The sequence below is a fragment of the Phlebotomus papatasi genome, chromosome 1 (assembly GCF_024763615.1).
Source record: "Phlebotomus papatasi isolate M1 chromosome 1, Ppap_2.1, whole genome shotgun sequence".
Lineage (NCBI taxonomy): Eukaryota > Metazoa > Arthropoda > Insecta > Diptera > Psychodidae > Phlebotomus > Phlebotomus papatasi.
The window spans coordinates 64,516,455-64,539,055 of NC_077222.1; the positions used below are offsets into that span (position 1 = coordinate 64,516,455).

General features: G+C 31.7%; 1 protein-coding gene across 6 annotated transcripts in view; it reads left to right on the top strand.

The window, feature by feature from the left end:
* The first annotated feature begins 3,744 nt into the window (after window positions 1-3,744).
* LOC129800021 (1-phosphatidylinositol 4,5-bisphosphate phosphodiesterase epsilon-1-like) overlaps window positions 3,745-22,601 on the top strand; it is a 248,331-nt gene continuing 229,474 nt past the window's right edge. For 3 of the 6 annotated variants that reach the window (XM_055844370.1, XM_055844371.1, XM_055844372.1), the window contains exon 1: window positions 3,759-4,221. The gene's annotated coding sequence lies outside the window, so the exon portion shown is untranslated. Of the gene's footprint in view, window positions 4,222-7,841; window positions 8,407-22,601 lie in introns of those variants that run through there. The other 3 variants (XM_055844368.1, XM_055844373.1, XM_055844374.1) reach the window with 2 other exon arrangements.

Here is a 22,601-nt window from a genome sequence, read left to right on the forward strand (position 1 = left end):
TGTATATAGTTGAACTACCTTGGATAACAGAAAGTTTAGATTGAGGGTTCGTTATATTCACAACCAGGTTTTTAGGAGAGAATCGTCCATGAATTTGGTTAGGAATTAAACTCAAAAGAATTGGGGATTTATCTAAATTGATACATAAAGGAACAATACTCAGAATTTGTAAAAAAAAATGTGCAAGATATTAACAGGATGAATAGCTAAACCCCGAAAAGAGTTCAAAATAGAGAATAATTGAAAATGTTAGCAAGTGAAATTCTTCCTCAATTCCATGATAAAAATGTGTTTTGTAATTCGCTTTATTTTTTTCTTCTACTTTTCGATGGTTTTTTATTTCGTATTGCCTGTGGAGAAGCTAAATGTTTTCATGCACCACAAAATGCCTTAAGAACACGAAGAAAAAGAGCTTTCACATGCATACGCCATCAAAATGCATTTCGGCAACCACATTGTGAACGAGAGAAGAGAATTAATCTCAATGTATATATTATGTTCTCCCCCATGTTGGGGTAAATCGAAAATGCAGCAGGGCTATATTGTGTTTTTTGGTGCATGAACCTGGGTATATAAGAGTTGAAGCTAAAAAAAAGCACATAACATGGGCAAATAAAAAAGCATTTCTTATTAAAATTGTAGTCCAACAGAGAAGTTCAATAAGTTCTCCAGCGGAGGCGAAAGGGTTTCCTCTGAAGAGAGATAAAACTTTTCACATTTCCTTTTGTATGCAAGTGAACAAATGGTTGTGAAAGCTTTTTTTCTTGCCTTTTCCTCCAGTCCTACTTTCTACTGGGCTACATATGCTTCTCAAGCTCTTCTACGTATGCATGAAAAATCCTCAAAATTGGTAGGACAAGATGATGAGTGGATAAATGACCTATTCCACCTTGTAGAAAATTACTATTTGCAAATCTTTGGTTTTTCAGGAAAAGTTCAATGAATTTGAAAAGAAAGGAATTGGGATTCACCATCGATAGTTATACGCCGTAATTATACTAATTTTCTGAAATTATTACAATTTGTACTCGTAGAAAATTTAAGAAATGACTTTCGGCAGTTCATAATTTTGAATTTTTGTAAAATAAAGTTAACTTAAATGTTTAAAATTTTCAAAACGTTATGTACTTCATTTTTAATTTAATGCATTTTATTTTTCTCCAATTCTATCTGGTTAATAATTTTAACACGTTAGTTCGTGTTTATTTATTTTCGGATAGTTTCAAAACCTGTCCATTATTAGGGGAATTCTGCAACAATATGACAATTTTTTGTGGGAAATTCAGGATAAGGACTACACTAGGCCAGAGATTAACACGAAACCTACCGACCGTTTTTGGTCGTTTTTCGGTTAAATGACAAACTGCGGTAGAGCAGGATACTCAACGAATTTGTCTTGGAAAAGAGCAAAAAAATTAAAATTTAAACACTGAAAAAAATAATAACATACATATTTTAAGAAATTCATAAAGTCTGATAGTGACATTTTACTGTTTAAATATGTGGTAATTTTAAACCGGCCAATTTGACCGGGTAATTGACAGGAATCGTGTTTATGGGTAGTTTTCCCGAATCGACTTCATAAAAAAATAAAAATTCTTATGACAGTATAACATTATTGTCATACTGTTACAGAATTCCCTTGCAGGCAAATATTTCATCTAGATATGAAATCTTAATAAGAGTTTATCAAGATCGAATGTGAAAAGGCTCCATAGAGCATTTTTTTAAAACCGACTTGAGTAAGCTCGATTATGTTGGAAAGGTCTTAGAATCTTTGTCGAGTCTAAACTGATTCAAAGCGGTTATAAACCGATTATAAATCAATAATTGATATTTATCTTTATTGGAATTGCAGTATTACTACAATTTTGAGGAATTTTCATATAATTTTTTATTAATAATTGGTTTTTCCCCCTTAAGTCCCTCTGCTCAGATCTTAGGCCTAAGGTCTATTTTGACCGATATCCTGTCCAAAATTAAACCTAAAAAGGATCAAACTCTCAATAACTTAAAAAATAAATAATCAATAAATAACGGAAACGGACTACAACATTTATTAATTGGTTAAATCTGGAAAATTTAAATACGGAAATTTCTAGAAATGGTCAAGTAGATGATCATGATCATCGTGTCTTATAATTTTTAACACTTAACAGCTTTATTAATCTTAATTGTAGAAGTTTTCAGGGCAAGGATAAACGTTTTGCCATCGTTTTTACGTTATGCCGAAAACAGACACAGGCTGATCCTGGAGAATACTCAGTTCGAAAAATTTGGCGGTAAAGGATCAGCCAAAACTATCATACACTGAGGATTTTGGATTAAGGATTAGCGTTTGTAGCTTAAATTTCTATTAAATCTTCACACTTTGATTGCTGAAACACTTCTTAAGTGCAATATCAATGAATTTTTCGTACAGAAAGATGTACTCTGACCTTCCCATTACTCCAATCTTAATGCATTTTAAAATTTTGTAACATTGCGTACCATTACTCTCCATATTAGGTGTGATTCCTTCTAATCACACCTATTTTTTTACTCAATTGACATTTCGAAAAGCACCCAAAAACACCCAAAGTGAGGCTTTTTATTTTCAGCACTGGCGCTGATGTCGCCTAATCCCCATAATTTCACTAGACCTCACGAATTTAGAAGATCAGCCTGATCCTCCAAATTTTGTGCTGATCCCTGAGTGTATCGACACCAATCCTCATTTTTCGGGCTGATCCCTAAGTCGATCCCTGTGTCTATTTTGGGCTTTAGTTACTATATTAATGGGAGTTTTTCATACACATCTGTATAGCGATATCCATTTTGAAGCTTCAAGAGCAAACTGGGGTAGTTGTAGACACTTATTTTAATTTATACACTACATTGACTCTGTCTAGCATTTTTTCAGTGGACAAGGATCCCTATAGTAGCTACTAGAATTGAAATAGACTTTGTCATCTGAAGTTTAATATCTAATTGAATAAATTGCAGTGTTTACAACAACCCCTCCCATATTTACTACTACCCTAGTTTCCCCTAGAGCTTTAAAAAGTCATCGCTGTATAGATGTACATACAATATATGAAAAAGTCTCGTTAAAATAGTTGAACAAAAGTTAAAATAAACATTAATTTAACTCTATACGTCTGGTGAAATTATTTGTGAAAAGTTCTTTTTTATTGCAATGTTTGGCATAGTAGTGATATTATTTTCCAGTGCAAAACTTCATTTTATTTTGACAAAGAACTACTGAAAGTTTACCTCGATGAATGCTTTTGTTGAGTGTTTATTGAAATTTCGATGTGCCTAGACGAATGCTGAAGCATTTTGTCTACAGGGCATGAAAACTTTGTTATGTCTTTAATAACAATTCAACCTACCATGATCCGGGTATACTTAACAGATTACTTTGTCCTTTTCCCACTCCTTTTGTCCCTTTTTGGGGTATAAGAGGAATAATGGAGATTTTCTTGTAGCGTATCCTTGACTTAAGTGTGGCAATGAAGAGGATTTGGAATTGGACCAGATAGGGTTAGGACGCAATTGTATGAATTAAAAGAAGTTGTGTAAAATAAAGCCATTCTATAGGGTTTGCTTTTGGTGGTTGGTAGCCGTGGAAGTGATAAGACGATGCATCAGTGAATAGGGTTCACCTTTCCCTGTAACTGATGGTGCTAAACATGCGCATTGGATACCAATTTGTTGGTGGGGATTGTGTCAAAAAAGCAGGTCGCGATGCGTCCCGACGTCAGTTTGCACGTGTCTGTCGAGTGTTGAGGTTCTGCAAATTGCAACTGGACACACTCTCTTGCTTTTTCCTCTTGCAACAGACACTCACGCATACTTGTTTTTCTTTTATTCCGGACAATTGCAATTTTAGCTCATTTGGACATTCCACGAATGGAGTTGCACAAATTGAAAGTGATTGAGGAATTAATTTGAAAAAGTGCAGTATTAGATTTTCTCTTTCATCGTCTGTTAAATCGTAGATATTGCGAGCAAGTGGCACGCGCGCGTGATTTTGAAAGGGAGAATTCAACATAAGAAATTTTTTATCTCACGTGAAAAATTCACGCACTTTCGACCTCAAAGAGTTACGCGCTTCCCAGCAAACAATTCTGCAGCATTTGGATGAGCCAGCAGGAAGATGATCCCGTAGAGGAGGTCCGTGGGTGGAATGGTAGTGAGTCGCCGTGGTGAGAGCGACCGCCGTGGAACAGCTGTAAGGTAAAAACGAAATACTGTGATTCCGAGAATCGGTGATAAGGAAAATATTTCATGATTCTCACGAGAGAGAGAGTATTTACTAGACTTTTCTCGGCACACGATTATGAGGGAGAAAACGCACGAAATTGGTCTATTTCTGGGTATTTGTGGGAGTGAAAAAGCTATATATTATTGAGTAGGTACAGTAGCTATCATAAAAATAATAACTTTCTTAAAATTCTTACAAAAAAAATAGGAGTACTCTAAGCTTGATTTACAACAGAAAAATGGGATTATAAACAATCTCAATAAATTCATTTTATTCATTTAATTCCTACATATATTAAGTAGGAAGGAATAATACAAAAATTCGCAAGTTGAAATGCTCAAATTTACAATTTCCCGATTATATTAGAGATAAGGGCTTGAAATTTTTCCCATAGATTGTCTTCATGAACCTCCTTAAATCCAAAGTTTAAAAGAATTTGAACACAAAGTAGAGTAAATGTAAATATTTTGGGATCCCTTTAAAATTTTATTTTTATACAAAAATATAATTTTGGTCAGTTTCTTTTCCAAATATTATGTGTTACATGGGTTTCAGACTGTCGGTGTGGTCGGTGTAGCACAGTTCTCGAAGGTCCTGAAATCCTGAATAACAAAGAATTTCTACCACTTTCCAAAATAAAAATGATCATTTGCCGCTAGTATTCAATACAAAGTCAAAACTTACCAGAAGATCTTGTTTGAAAAGAAATTATAAATCTTAAAAACCACATCATTAAGGCTGCAGAAGATTTAGTAGTATTTTGGCAAAAATGGTCAATAAAGTGTACATTTCTAAATAGCGAAATATTATTGGCAAAGGAAAAATTAAGAAGTTATGATCCATTTTAAATTCTTGCTCACCGAAATGGTTTATCAACTTAGAACAAATAAAAATTTTTTTTAAATAATTTTCTAACCAAATTTTAATTTTTTACTTACCAAAAAAAACTCTTCTTAGGTTTTTCTTAAAAGCATTTGTTGGACTTACTATTCAATGTAAAAAACTTTTCTAAAAATAACTAAAAAAAGTTGAAGTTTATTATTTCAGCTAAAAATTAAGTCTGAAGATCATAGGCTTAATTTTTACAAATTGACAAATTTTCTAGAAAATTTTCCATCCAGAAATTCTTTTATCGAAAATAACTCCTTGAAGTAAATTGGAAAAAAAGTGGCTTGTTCCTCTTTTTCGTTTCTATCTTATTTAAACCAAGTGAAGACACTTTTCTTGCCCAGGAACATATTTTGAAAGAGGACTTTGAAAGTACATTTCTTTTTTGATAAAAGAAAATCTTCTGCTAAAAAAATGTAAAGGGACAAAATTTCTATAAAAAAATATGTAAATCAGATTATTCTTCCTTTAAGAGAGCTTGCAATAAAGCGAATAGAAATATCATAAAATACCGTATGAATGTCATTATTTACCATAGCATTTTTGAGAAATTCTACAAAAAGCTTCAGAATACAGAATGTTATGGAAAGTCTTGAAAAAATTCTGTTTTTTTAGAAGTTGTATTTTTTTTTATAAAATGCCAATTTTGAAACTGTAATTAATATGACCATGATTTTTCTAATTAGAAGATTTAGATATCATTTAATTGTGCAATTGAAGAAGATTTTGGAACATGTAGTACGCCTAAATTTAGTAGAATAAAAATTGACGGAAAGTAAAGTAAACGCTGAGCCTTGAAAAAAAAACAGTGAATTAAATCAAACGAATTCTCACTTGAATTCACATGAATTTATATTTATGAACTTTAGGCAAAAGTAGTGAGTTTAAAAGTGCATCAAGTTTAATTCAAGAACAAAAGGCATTCTAGAAATTTACCAGGAATATGTTGAGAAGGTTGAGAAAGAACGAACTACAGTCTTGTTATAGTTAATTTCCATGATGTATTACTTTTATCACATCCTTTTACTACAGGTAAATAATTTATTTGATTAAGGTTATCAATAATATATTCTAAAAAATACAATTTTAATCAATTTTATCTTGAAATCCTCATTAATATCACTGGCTTTTGTATTTATATCTTGCCAACTTTGTGGATGATCATTTTTTTCGCTTCAATCATTTTATTCTCAAAAGTGAGTACGTAATATATTATTATTAATATACTAGTAGGTACTATAATACTGGCGTTACTAGCGTTAAACGGATAGTACATGGGAATGACCAAAATATTTTTTAACGAAAAAGAATATAATTTTCTTTAGAGGTGAGCAAAATGTCTTGGACAGATGACAAAAAAATCATATGTTATTATTTTTTCAGCAGAATAAAACATTTATTTAATTCAAACTGTTAAATATATTAAAATACATTATTAAAATATATTAAAACATATATTAAAATACAATATGTTGCAATCCTATTTTCTGAAATTTTCATTTTATAATATTAAAAATTCAGCGGTTGGAACCTGATTTTTAGAGACCTTTAAAAATAACAATTTTTTCTATTTTTAATTGGATAATAATTTGTGATATGTATATAAGAAACAAATCCTTCAGTCAAGAAGTAAACAATTCTCTCTGAAAGAAGTGCACAAAATCTCAATGAAATTAGTGTTTTAGTTTTCGAAATTTTGTCCACCGATTTCAAAAATTGAATTTAAAAAAAAAAGTGTTGCAAATTGATGCTTTTAATAGCCAAACATATATAATAACAGAAATTTATAAGAGCTCTTTCACAGTTTTATTCCAAAGGACTTGAAACTTAAAGGATAAATTCTTTATATGTTGCATAATTTTATAAAAATTATATATAAGAAATTGATTTTCTGTAAATAATGAGAATTCGTTGATCATCGGATGTTAGGTATCAGTTCTGGATTAAAAAAAACTTTTCTTCCCAGAGCTTTTGGTACCCTTTTGCTTTAGTCGAAAATGTTAGGTCTCTGGGGCTTTGTCTCCAAAAAAACTGAGTTTGTAAGACCTACGTAACTCCTTAATGTCGATACGACAAGCAGATGATGAAAATAATGCGATACTGATCAAATTCTTGGTTTATTTAAGTTCGGAATTGATTTTTACCCATACCTATATTTAAAGTTCAATCGAGATTAATATATTTATTACTTAATATCGAAATTCGAATTATTGACCTTATAAGCCTGAGTAGAGATTCTTGTTGTGATAGGAAACTAAGCCACAGATATTTGGTTTTTTAATACCAACTCAATTATTCTTCTATTTGTTATAGATTAGGATTGGATTATTTAAGTTCAACTGAGTGCAAATTTTATCATTGCCGATTGCCGTTATCCCATAAGTTTAGTCATCAGGCCATTTGTGTTCTTTATTTTCTACGTCTGAGTCGTACGTTGACGTGCGAGTTTTATCCCAAAAATAGTTCTAAATCAGTGACCTTTAAAAAGCCATGTTGCAATATTTATGAGCTCCACTGTGCTTCCCCTGATTTTCCTGACACAGTCTCTCATTGCGTCTCTCACGAAGTAGGGGAAAGCTCACCAATAGGCGTCTGGGTGCACGAAAGAGTCCACTGTATGAGTCATAGGAGAAAGCGGGGCAACGTCGCTGTTGCCCCAAGTTTGGGGGGACCCAACGGAAAGTAGCACTAAGCCATCAACTCCAGTTGTCCGTGAGTTTTTCTTCGAGTCAAGTCCGTTCCCAGTGGTAGCTGCTAACAGAGAAAAAAAGGCTATTCACTCAACAGAGAAGAAGTCTCAACAATCTGAAAGCACAATCCCAACTGGTGTACAGTATCGCTCAGGAGAGACACCGCTTATCTCTTCCTAAGATTAACACGATAAATCCTTTGCGTTGTGTACGATAAATCGGTGTGAAGAGAAAGTGATTTGAGACACAATTTTTTGTTGACTTTTATTTTTATCTCTTATCATTCAAATGTTCACCTGAGTTGCATTGTCGTTTTTACTTTAAAAATTTTGATGCTTGTGTGGTTGATTTTCTGTTTGTGTTAACGACTCACGTAAAGGGTTGGTGATTAGATGTTGTAGGAAAAATTTGAATTTCCAACAGCAACAAATTTTCCAGAGAGTAAAAAAGTTTATCAGAGAAAAAGAATCCTGTGAACCTAATTTAAAAAACTTTGATTCACGAACGTTCTCTCTTGATCCGATTAAATGAGATTCTCGATGGAAATTCAGTGCCCTTGCACCATACTTCACTTGGCAGGTAATTAATGCTCTATCCTATAGATGTATTTGACTTTTTTGCCTTTATAATCTTTGTGCAATCACCCTTGGACCATACCACTATCAGGGAAGATAGAGGCCAAAGGGGGAAAATTCTTCCCTCTAGATTGCTTTTGCAGTGAAAATTGAATTATGTATACAAAATCCCCATAGAAATTCTCATCGACATAGTCTTGTATATCTGATAATTATATTTGATTTTGATTTGTATTTGTGTGTTGATCTATATTCGATGGATAGAGCAAATTATACCCATACGGAGTGTAAATTAATGGAAAAGGCATTTGATATGGATAGTGTATGAATACGATTTTCTACCCAAAAACTAATATTCAGCACTGATATCTATACATGGGATATATCAAGTTGATACATCCACTTGATTTATCACTATATTGCTATCATGTGGCAGAGAAAGAGAGCTTTTCTGGTAAATTTGGGTGGTCTTGTGTCCGTGATTATTATGTGATTTATAGGCAATTTTCTCAATCATTTTTATCGCATGAATGAAACTCTTAGTTTTTTTTACGCAATTCTCAATGAATCATTTCAGAAATTTTTAATTGAATTCAAAAATATTCATTAAATCAAGATTTATTAGTAAATATAATAAAATTGATCAGAAATTACTACAAGGCATGTCCAAGATAACAACATGGTTCATTATACTCCTCTTTTGTGTTTGCCAAAAATAATTCACTTTGTTCATGCATCAAAAATTAATTATTTAATGTTTTAAATTTTATTTTTATTGGTAATTTTTATCAAAATACTTTGAAACATCCTATAATCAAAAATATATTTAAGTGAATAACAATATTAAATTACACTATGCAACACGGTTTTTTTAACGGAGATCTCACATGGTACGTTTGATAGAGTCAAGTCCCCTGATTAAGAATCTGGTCTTGGTTTTGCTCCTATACGTAACAATTTTTTTTATTAATACTTTTATATTTTTTCTGCTTTGCCTTACATTATCCGTTATATCTCAGGTTCTAGTGAACGGAACTTGAAAAGTGTGGGTGCGTTGGAAAGCTCATTAGTCGAGCTTCAATTTTGATAATTACAAAAAACCTTGTAAAACCACTCCTTCGGGGTGTAAAATTGAAGTTTCTCTAAAAATTACCAAAAAAATGGTCCTAAAGTGAGGTTTTAAAAATTTGTATAAAATAAACTAAACAAAATATTAAAAATCCAATGATACCAGGTGATAGGTCACACTTAGAACTACAATTTTGTTCATCTGAGACATCGCGCTCCGATCACTCTAAATGCCTCATTTGTTGGATTTTGTCATTTTCCAAAAATATGAAGTACATATTTTAAAGCAAATTTCCTAAAGCTTTCTGAGAAAACATCTTTTAAAACTTGTGTGAAACATACATAACTGTTGAGATCCTTCTTTAATTCGATCGAGGGACCATTAACATGATTTTCATTTACATTTCCAATCAACCCTCATTAAAAAGCTCTCAATTTTCCTTTAAGTATTCAATTTTTGTTTTTATTTATTTCCATCCATCCATCTAATACTATTTCTAGTAGAGGTTAATTTTAAATGAAAGTATGATCTAAAGTCATTGAAATGCATTTACGAAATATTTGCTGATGCGTTTTCTACCAGTCATAAAAAAGCATTCCAAAAGGAGTTTAGGGGTTTCTTCACGTGGCTGAATGTTGATTGGGGATGTTAAAGAAAATCATGTTGATGGTCCCTCGATCGACTTAAAGAAGAATTTCAACATTTATTTATGTTTCACATAAGTTTTAAAAGATATTTTCTCAGAAATGTTTAGGGAATTTGCTCTAAAATAGGTACTTCATATTTTTGGAAAATGACAAAATCCAACAAATGAGGCATTTAGAGTGATCGGAGCGCGATGTCTCAGATGAACAAAATTGTAGTTCTAAGTGTGACCTATCACCTGGTATCATTGGATTTTTAATATTTTGTTTAGTTTATTTTATACAAATTTTTAAAACCTCACTTTAGGACCATTTTTTTGGTAATTTTTAGAGAAACTTCAATTTTACACCCCGAAGGAGTGGTTTTACAAGGTTTTTTGTAATTATCAAAATTGAAGCTCGACTAATGAGCTTTCCAACGCACCCACACTTTTCAAGTTCCGTTCACTAGAACCTGAGATATAACGGATAATGTAAGGCAAAGCAGAAAAAATATAAAAGTATTAATAAAAAAAAATTGTTACGTATAGGAGCAAAACCAAGACCAGATTCTTAATCAGGGGACTTGACTCTATCAAACGTACCATGTGAGATCTCCGTTAACAAAAAAAGTTGTGAATTTGTTGCATAGTGTTATATTGTGCAGAAAATTAAGCAAAAATATTTCAATATCACAATTGATTGGCAGCTCTCATTGTTCATTATGTGCTAAAGAAAAATTTTATATTTTTGATTAGCCGAATATCTCACAAACATTTAATTATCAATATAATTCATCACAAGTGATATGATTTCGTAAAATATTTACAAATTTAATTCGTATATTAAATAATAGAAAACCCAGAAGCGGTCTGTACTCTTTGTGATTAATAACAACTTGTACCTATAACTGTTTTGTAAATAAAAATACATAAAATCACTACTCAACACAGAACTTCAAAAACCAAAGAAAAAATTAAGAATATTTTATTTTTCTTTTGACCACCTTCATGCTAATTGTTTAAAAATTATTCTCATATTGTAATTTAATAATTTGCTATAGACAGTTTTTTTTATAACTTTGAACGTAAATTATATTGGTTATTATATTTCAAGTTCCGACGGGAAAACTGTTAACCCGTTGCGATTGGTGGTATAAAATATTCAAAATTGATCTTTTTTGTGTTCTTTCATTATGTATTAATTTCTGATTTTTTCGATTCAATTGTTAAAATAACAAACTTAAGTTTATAGTCATCAAATTTTGTTTATATTGTTTATCCTTTTTCGACAAAATTTTTATGATGTTACAATATTAACTTTATGGACACTAGTATGGTGGATTGCGTGGATCGCATGTAAGAAAGTCTTTGAGTCAGATTTAAAGAAATATTAAAACAAAATTTTCTAATTGTATTGAAATAAATAAGAAAAATAAATAGAAGGCCCATCGGAGACCCAAAGTCGTTACCTAAACCTAAACTAAAAACATCGATCGTTCTATTGAATTTATTCACATTTTAATTTTTGTTTTTAGGTTTTGCTTTTTTTATTCACATTTTAATTTTTGTTTTTAGGTTTTAGCTTTTCCAAAAAAAAATTGTTTAATTCGTAGACTTGAGGAAGAGGACAAAACATCCCCAAAACGTCGTAGAGTGAAAAGGAATAAATCGATCGCTCAGAATAAGAAACGAATAACTCTCAATAGGCAAATTTTATAGCAGAGCGATTTGAAGCTGAGATTTTACATGCAGAGAATAGGATTTTTGAGATTTAAAATCTCTATAACTTTGAAAATAATTATCTTTCAAGTATAATATTCACAGGGAAGATAGAGGGTATAAAGAAATATTCAAAAAGCGAATAAAACGATTTTTGTAAAAAATATCGAATTCTTCGAGTTATATTCTGAGTCGTCGAAATCATAACCAAGTCAAAATCCATGTTTCATTCTCATAAACCAAAAGTGACCGAACCAAATTCAGTTTTTGAAATACAGTAGAGTCTCTCAAATCTGAATCTCTCAAATTCGAACGCCGTTTGGATTCAAAATGTCAATTGTGAGGTTATGTTAGAAAGTTCGTATTCTAGGTGAATGAAAATCATATTTATGTGCTTCTTCCTGAATATTTACATACATTATTATCGTATAAAATGAAAAGGAAGTATGCTACCACTAAAACTAGCGAGAAAGTACAAGAATTTGATTCAAAGTACAATTTAATCTCACACAAATTTCGTTAGTTTTGAAAAAATCGTTCGAATTTGGGAGGTGAGAAATGTCAAAAATACCCCCCGAGCGTTCGAATTTAGGAGACTCTACTGTATATTTTTCAAATACGCTTTTTTCATGGAATTTTCAAGATTTTCTTTACTATACAGACGATTTTCTTCAATAAAGCAATTTTTGGTGTAAACTTCTTTCAATGTGAAAAGTTTTTATAGCTTAAATCCCTAAAAATGATCCCAAAACTCTAACGAGACATAAATAAAAAATATCTAAAAATTAGATATTTATTCAATTAAAATTTAAATTAAAAATTTAATTTAAATTAGAAGGTGTTTGAGATTCATAAAATTTTCGTTCAATAGAAATGCATATCTTTAAATACAATTCGAAAAGGAACATCTGACTGTTTACTAAATACAACAATTTCTTAAATGTATTTCATCGAAATTTATTTTAAAATTATGCTCAATGTGCAATTACTATTGGATGGAATTGTTTATTCATATAATGTTTATTATCAAATTAAACATTAAACTGTTCTAAAGTTAAGTTTTTGTTATTCAAAACGAGACCATTTCTAATTATTGTAAAGTAAAAGCCGTAAAATAGAATTACTCACAAAGTAATTTGCTCAATTTAAACTGTTTGTATGCACATGGAAAGTAATTAAACAAAACTGCGTTCAATTTCAATTATGGTTCATTCAAAGTTGGCAAATATTCCTGTGAATGTAGTTTGAATTTTAATAATTTGTTTATTATAAATTATGATCTACCGGAGAGCGACAGGGAGAGAGATATCGGCATACTCTGTGATAAGAGAATGTAGGCCACTAATTTAAAACAAATTGATCTATGCTATATATTAATTAAGATAATCATCATTTGATGTGGAGTTGAGAAATTTAATACCTGGCTCACCTCAACAATTAATGCCACAATATCCCTGATTTCGAGGAAATGGCCATGATAATTATGCAATTTTCCCCATAGCAATACGATAAATTCCATATAATTGTTTAATATTATATCATACAGATTGAATAATTTCTTGAATGCTCCTCAGTAATTCTCAGTCAGTGGAATTGTACGAGAATAAAGATGTTTCCGATCAATTTCAAATGCAAAATTGCAAGTGAATGTGATGGAAAATTTCTCAATCTAATTTTAAATAGTGGTCATGTCCAAGATTTGCTTACATCGTCACGATAATGGCATGAAATTGTATATAAAATTGCAGTGCGCGATCTATCACACAAGGTACAATATCGATACAGAACCCAAAGTTCAATAATAATGTTTATGGTTTGCTGCAGTCCTAATTTCCATTCCAAATTTAGCACAAAAGCACAAACATTCATTTTCAGTGTAAACAAATCCCTGGCAACTGTTGTGTACATGCAATATCCTCCAGAGTTTTCCACTTATACTACCCTGAGGATATCAAGTTTCACCTGAGTTGCAATTGAAGTGTTCTATTGCAATAGAACTCTGTTGGTCTATTCTCAGTCATTTTGCTCTCTTTTACTTCCACTTTTCAACCCTTTGAGCACTTTCAAATCACTAAAAATATTTTTTTTGGCAACTTAATTTTTTTTGTTTTTCTTATAATTGCGTTGCAGTACAGTAGACTCTCGCTAATTCGGCTCTTTTAAGATCGGGCTACTTTTTAATTCGGGCGGCAGTTAAATTCGAAAAAAAGTTTGTTGACATTTTTCAAGTTTGATTATGATTATCGAATGAAGCAAATATCCTTAAATTTACCATAGTTTGTCTTAGTTTTGATGTGATTTTGCATTATTAAGACATTTTCATGCAATTTACGATATATATCAGCATGTAAACATAATTTGTGCATGCAGATGAACAAAAAATCGTTACATTTCAAAAGTTTGTTGCCCGAATTTCTCCCTAATTCGGATGATATTTCGGTCCCAAATGCCCGAATTTGAGAGAGTCTACTGTATTACCTATGGCTGGTCCATACTTATGGCCTCCTTACAAAAATTTTCAATATTTGTTTCAAAATGATTTCGAATGATCACTCAATTAAGAGTATTTGATGTTCTAACATGGTAAAATATTTTTAATTTTATAGCTCTTTGTAATCTATTTGTGATAAAAATTGAATATTTCTGTGAAGAAGCGCTAAATATGGTCAGGCTATAAGTAGCGGAAAGTACTCTCCCTTCCAACGTTAATGCCTTGAAATAGGGTAAAGTGGTACAAGTTGGATAGTGGTACAATTTGGACAATGGTACAATTTGGACAGGGCTTTTTTTTTGATAAATTTAGAACTTCATTTTTATTTGTATATTTTTAATGCTTTAGTTCTATAATTTGGTTCCTTGTGCTTAAAAACAAATTTTGTACAGTATTTATCAAGAAAAAAGCCATGTCCAACTTGTACCGGCGAATTGTCCAACTTGTAACATTACTTCCAAATTATATCACTTTACCCTAATGTGGTTTTTTTAAAACTTTTTTCCTAAAGGTGTCTACACATTGGGAGCAATTTTCGTCAAAAATTGCGTATTTGACAGAAATTTGACGTTTCCCTCTGCAACGCTGCAGGGAATTTCCTTCAAAAAAGCAACTTTTGACAAAAATTGCTCCCAATGTGTAGAGGCCATAAGAGACTTGCACATAATTATCAATAATTGATAATAAGCTAACTAAAATTTAATAGAAATGTGTAAGTCTCTTAAGGTCTGTACACACTAGGAGGAATTTCTTTAAAAAACGCCTTTTTAAAGAAAATTTCCCCTATCTTTGTAGGCAGAAACGTCAATTTTTTTTTTAAAAACGGTAATTTTTGATGAAAATTGCTTCTAGTGTGTAGACAGACACCATTAGGAAAAATAATTTTCTTTTTCGAATTTTTAAAGTCTATTTTTCCACGGTGATTTAGTATGGGGCAGGCATATTGTGGACCATTTTGAGTTGCTTTATCTAGTCCCACAATATAATAGTAAAGAGAGTAAAGACTAACACTCGAGACACTTTGAAATCGAACACGAAATTCTTCACTCACCCCGTCGATGAAACGAAAAGTAAAAATGTTATTTCATTAGTTTTCGAATTTTCGAAATAAATCTTCGAATGTCCTTAGAAAACTCATAAGTGATTTTCATAATTTTGTTGGAGAATTAATTTTGAATTTTCGGGTTCATTTTGAAATTTCGAATACTTATCAACGACATTTTAGAAATATTTTAGCTGAGACATTGTTAGACGAGCAAACCCAGGGACATGACGTTTCCTATGTTTCCCATATGTTTCTAGCGTGCCGAAAAAACTTTTGAGTTTATTAGATGTTTTCTGTCATTGTAGAATGAATTAGCAAATAATACTAATACAAAATAAAAGCCAATTTAATAACGAAAAGGCAACCAAAAACTCCAAATTGGCAACCTATATAGTTTTGGAGATATCTCATGAAATGTGTACGAAAACAGGGAAGAAATTATACTAAAACTGGCCACATTTTTCAGAGCTAATGTCACGCACCTGAGCAAACCATTGTTATGTGCACTGTAGATAATACTTTCATTAATTAATTAGTAAAATTTATTAACTATTTAGCAATTTTAAAAACGAAACTTTATATGGGAACTGTCATTACTAAATTCAAGCAGAAATTGAATTTCTCTCTGGAAAATTCAACGAAAATTTATATCAAATACTCATGAAGTTTTATTGCAAATAGTGTACATATACTAAACATACTAAACTAGAATTTTCTAGAGAATGTGTGTGTTAAGAATATGAGAAAAGCTACGGAAAGTTTCCATAGAAATTTCCACAGAATTTCATGTAAAAGCACTAGAAAAAAATTAAAAATCCCAAATTCTCTAAATGTTTACAGAATTATTATGAAATAGTTGGAATTATTATTATGAGAATTGTACACAATTTTGAAAAATTACCAGAAGGAAAAGGTAATTTTTATGTAATTAGAACTTATTAAATGGTAGAGTATTACGTTTTTATAAGTTAAGTTTTGAATTAGTTAACAATTCTATTGCAGGGTTATGGCTCCTTTTGTAGACATCAAGTATACATATAGGGGAAGGTTTTCAGGCTTCGCACACTATGGCTTCAAACGCCTCATATTTTTTTTTAGGAAATATGTGACTTAAGACTAGCTTATAAAATATGCCAAACGTTGGTCATTTTTATTAAAGAATTATGCAAAGGAATATATAAAAATATGAAGTGTTCGAAGCCAGAGAATGTGCGAAGCCTGAAAGCCTGCCTCTATCAAGTGTAATAAAATATGTTATGATTTGAGTATAAAAGTTTATTTATTAAGAAATTCTCTGCTCATCATAATTCCTTGGCGGCCTTAAAGGGTTAAGTGACGGACGAAAAAAATTACTTTCCCAGTTCCATCTTGAACTACATTAAAGGTTTATCAATGTGGGTGTTTAAGGACCTTTTAACTTTCCTGTTGTGTTTCACAATAATATAACAGAAAATTTTTGAGAGTTACCGCTTCTACCTATTTCATCCCGACTTAGTCAATTTAATTTATTTGACCTCTAAGTGCTCTAAAGGGGATGGAAGCTGCCATTGTGCAATCAATTCAAAATGCCAAGTGAATGAAGTACTCATCATTCTGGATGAAGCCACAGGGAGAAACATCCATGTACACAATATTATAGCGGGGGTGGCTCTAAAAGGAATGAATTCATCTTTTGTTCTCACATAATGCCTCAAAATGATTATGCATAACTCATTATTATTTCTCAACGCAAAAAAAAACATGTATATCTCACATGTGTATGTTACATGAGAAATGTTTTCCACATTTTTTACATTTTTCATCGCAATTTTATTTAACTCACGATGGTGGGATGAAAAAGGTAAAATACTGCTTTTATTTTCACCACAAAGTGATGAAAAAATTTGGAGAGGCTTGCGGTGGTTGGAAATTTGTTTATTCTTGTGGTAAAGTTTTTTTTTAATGTAAAAGTTAGCAATTTTGAATGCATTATCTTGTAATGGATAAATTTCTGGGATCAACTAAGTCAGGAGAGCTTAAAAGAATACTTAGAAATTATTTATTTACGGACTCGTGTTAGCCATTGTGTTCATTATTCAGTCGACAAATCGCACTTCCGCTATATTCGTGGCACTTTTACCATCTGGACATTTTGAGATAGAAGCTCTCAGTCGTTAAACTATAGTTTTTTATATGTTAATAATTATTATTTCAAGTAGAACTTTTTATAAGAAAGGTGTGATGTTGGATTAAGCTTCAAACACTCACATATAACACAATTTTTGCTTTTAAAATATTTATTTTTTCTTTTTTATTTCTAAACTGTCACTATTGTATTTAATTTTTATCACATATTCAAAATTTATTCTGTCACCGTTTTACTCTGGAGGTTAGTTACCAACGCTAAGACGGCGGTGGCCGCTATCACACAAACATTGAATTCTTTGTACATCTCTCTGTCTAAATTTTGCTTTCAAGAGCTCTAGCTCAAAAGCAGTATTTAAAATAAATAAAAATAAAAAAAATTATAAGAAATGTCATTGACAGAACATGTTTTCTGACTTTCTGAATACCACTAATACACTTAAAATTTCTGGAGATTTGACTCAGATTTTTCGCAAATGCCATACATTGCAAAAATTGATGAACATAAAATAAATATATTGTATGCAAAAACTAAAAATTCATGGAAATTTGAGAAACAAAAAAAAAGAGTCCGGAAATGCAATCTGGCCGAAATTTGGTACACTTACCCTATTTTTATTTCAATTGGCTGTGGCGTCCGTAATCCATGCGAAACATTTTTTATCGTTTATTTATTTATTTTTTTTATAGCTGTGGAGACCATAGCTCTGATTCTACTAGACCGATACAATTCTTTACTTAAAGGATATTAACTTTAAATAGTTGACAATTTTTAAGAACTGAAGAAGTTTTTGAAACCGACACCAGAGGCGCTGTAACCTTAAATATGTCAGAGATCTGCTTGAGAATTAATACTGTGTTTGACATTTCTCCATGTTCTCGTTTGATAGAGGAACTAGGACTGGACTTCTATATAAGAGGAAGTGGTTTACCTTTGAATTGGGCTACATTTGGTATAGGCCTTTTGATCTTATTTTTAAATGGAATCTGGCTTTATCATAATGTTGTTTAGCTTCGCAATTGAGCTATATTATATTATAAAAATTCAACGGTACACCGCTTCCTTCCACAGTAGAGTTCCTCAAATTTGAACGACCGACGACGGTTGAATTCAAAATGTAAAATTTGAGGTTATGCGAAGAAAGTTTTGCGTGAAGTCTGAATCAGAAAAAAATTTCTCTAGTATATTCTCAATATTGTCGTATTATATTAACTTCCGCAACAACTTCCATTTACTTCACAATAAATAACATTGATATATTCTTTAAAGTTATTTTTCTTAATTTAGGAATAGTGTATTCCGTCACGTCAATTGCGTTACGTTTTTGAAAATATTGTTCAAATTTGAGGAACTCTACTGTATGTGTTTTATATTTCTCCGCTTCAGGCCCTGTTTTAACTTTTAATGCAAAATAAATTTCTGTTCACCTAGGGAGGGGGGGGGGTGTTAAAACTCAGAATCCTTGCATTATAGAGCGAATACTCTCATACTAGACCCATTGATGACTCAAAGAACTTTATAAGCTCCTTAAAATATTTGTTTCCCACTAGATAATTGGCAAGCTAGAGTATGAAAAATTTTGAAGCTCAAACTAATCAGAGAACATAATGATATTAAAACATTTTTAGGATTAAAAAACAAGTGCACCGTATAATGCTTAGTATCTCCTGCAACATTTGGCACATGTAATTGAATATTCATAAAAAGCAAAATGTATTCTTATCTAACGTTTAAAAATACATGGTAAAATTATCAAGTTTGGCAAAATTTTGAAAAAAAATATATATATTTGCATTTTATAATTGGTTGCAATGGAGCGCAAAATTTGAAATAAATTGCCTAATTGTCAATGTGAGGTTTGCAATTTTCATTTGTTGAAATAGGTCATGCTATTTTGGAATTTTTACAGAGATTTTTTATTTTGTATTCCTTTTTCCGATATATTATTATACAACCAATATAGCGGTTTGAGTCAGATAAAACATTTCCTTTTAATATAAAGAAACTTTGTGCGTTAGTGGTTGGGTTGAAATCCTTGACATATTAAGTAAATGTTTATTTGTATTTTGGACTTTGTTGGACTTGTCAGTAAAGTGAGGTCGATATCCTTAACGATTTTGCCCTTAACCGTCTGCAGGAGGTAATATTGAGTGAGGGCAAGTAACCAAGAAGCAAGCCAATAAGTCTGAAGAACCATCATGAAAAGTACGACAATTCGTATTTTTGTGAAACTCTGTAGATTGCTGTTATTGCTCTTGGAGCACCATTCGCCAGATTGAGCGATAAAAAACACAAGGCGAAGGGTAGAGAGATAACTAAAGTGAGGAAGGATAACTTAAAGTTGTGAATTTAATGTGAAAAATTTGTGATTTTCCTACTTAGAGTCAGAAAATGTCGACCTCAAGATGAATTCATGTCATTTTGGGTGTATTACCATCTTAATTTGTCAAGTACCCGCATTCATCTCTTGCGAAAGTGTCCAAAAAAAAGAAAATCCTCATGTTGAGCTTAACAAATTGGCTCAGTTAAAAAAAACTGTCTCTATTTCTTGAGAAATTTTACTTTTTTCCATTGCGACTGTGGAGGCGCCTGGTCGCATTCTTCTGGTATGAATTTCCCCTTTATTATCTCAATTAGAGTTTCTCTTTGTGCCTCCCGAATTTTATTCTTACACCGTGTTTTTTTTCTCCCTGGATGAAAACGTGCAAAAGAATTTGGAAAATGATTACAATGGTGACCGCGACTTAACAGTAAACAGACGGAAATGTTACATATAAAACACATACACGTACTTTTTGGGGGGAAAATCAAATTGTTTGTATATATCAACGATGCCGAAATTTTGAGCCACATCAAATAGAAACGCCTGGTTTTGCCAGTGCCACAATTTAAACAGAGAATAGACAAGGGGTATATGGAAACGCGTTAATCGTTGATGGGAAACTGATGTATGCTATAATTAAAAATGCATCCATCTCTGTACTAAATCGTGCAGTCCACAATCAGCAAATCAATAGATTGGAGGGAAGAGCATGTATCTAAATGCTGGTACATGTAGTCTATGCAAAATTATTTTTGCTGATTTGTGTACATAAATTAACATGGGCTCATGTTTTTGCCTTTTGTAACCGAAATTCAATTCGAAATATTTCTATCTTTTTATCAAGCTTTCACTCGGTTACAGCGCCACCTAGTTTTCATGTTAATGAAAAGGTTTGTCTATTTTGACAAATTTTTTAAAGTCACATTGACAATAATAATAATAATAATAATTTTATTTCACTTAAGCATCCACAATTGATACAAAATTCATAAAGTAATAAGGTATAAATTTTGCGTCCGCCGCCGTCTTAGCGTTTGGTGAGCAGCCTCCAAAGCCAAACGGCGAAAATGCTTTTTCACAAGCGGTATAGTCTATTGTCGTATTAATAATCTTTTATTTTTAATTTTCTGCTAGTCAATAAGTAATTACAAAATAAGCCGCATTGCAGAGGCAATCAGAATTATGCTCAAGGTAGGTGTGGCAGGAGCAGCTAGGGTCCTGGCGTAACACCGAGTTCAATTCACTTCAATATTATATGAAAAATATAATATTAAATAAATTCGAAAGAAGTGCAAGAAATTATATCAAAAGGAAAGTTTAAAGAAAAAGAGAAAAGAGGATAGGAAAAAGAAAATAAAGGTTTACCTTTCCACAGTACAGTGTACAGTGCCACAACTATCTTAGAAATGGCGTCCAAAAATATCCTATTAAATTGATATTACAAAGATTTGTCCTTTCTTAGTTAAAGACTAATGAGCTTCATCTATTCCAACCAATCTTTCCTTGAAACTTCCTGTATTTAAAGTTTTAAAAGATTCTTTCAACTAGCAACAAAATTAAAGATAAGTTTGGCATTTCCACTTTAGTATTCAAAACTTCCTGTGTTCGATAAAGACCAGAAGGCTTCCAGTAGAGACAAAGAGATTGAGAATGAATCAACTGAAAGACAAAATTTATTCAAGAATATATAAAATCTCAAGAAGTTGAAAACTTCTAGTGGTGATGTATAGTTGTAAGCAGACGTTAGACGTTTCCCAGTAGACAAAAAATTCTGAATTGACCCACTGAGAAAGACCCGTACAAAGGGTCGAAAGCTTTGGAGCAAAATTTTGAGTTTTTATTTGAGGAAAAAACTGCCTCTGACGAACACCGAGTGTTTTGAATCCATTACACTGAGAGAAATCAGAAAAAGTTAAAATAACATTCCGGAAATGTTAATTTTACCCTGCAGTATTGATCCAAAATTGGTGTAAATACTACCCTTTATAGGTGTATTGGGGGTTAAACTCACCCTTTTCCATGTTAATTTTACCCTTAATAAGGTGTAAAATTAACATTAAAAAATGTTGATATATTTTTACACCTAAAAAGTGTTAAATTTATGAGGAAGAAATGTTAATCGCATCCTCTTTTTTTCTCAGTGTATAATCCGTCAGATACCCCACCTATAGAATTTCTACATTAGCTTCGTTTTTGTGAAGTTTATTGCATGTCAAGTTCAAGGTTTAAGGATATATCGCGCTTTAACATTAAAGATCTTTATCAAAGAATACTGTAGCGTACGGCCTATTTTACACTTGATAACTCAGTCGACGGTTAAATCCATCAGTCCTAATTCTTCGTTCCTATGACACACTCAACCCATCATTCTTAGATGGGTAATGGTGGTGCTGGGACTTTTGTTTGGATTAATCGTCTCCGTATTACAGTGAGTTAGCATCAGTCGCCGTGGACAGTTCATTCCGCGGAAGTTGGAAGATGAGTGGCACTTTCAGTTCCCTATTTTCCCTTTAAGAAATTATTATTTTGGTGAGTCCCATAAAGGCTTACAATATGAATTTCATTTTTAAAGACCGATTTGAAGACTTAACGTTTAAGGAGTTATTTTAGATTTAAGAAATCGGCTTTGTGATCAATTTAACATCATAAAGACGTAACTTTTGAGAGGGAGTTTTAGGATAATGGAAAGTGCGATGCCATGCGACGATGCAAGCTTCAGACCACTCATTTTTCTCACGTTCCTTAATTAATATGTATAACGACCCACATAAATATATTCTCTTTTTACAGCTAGTCCTATGA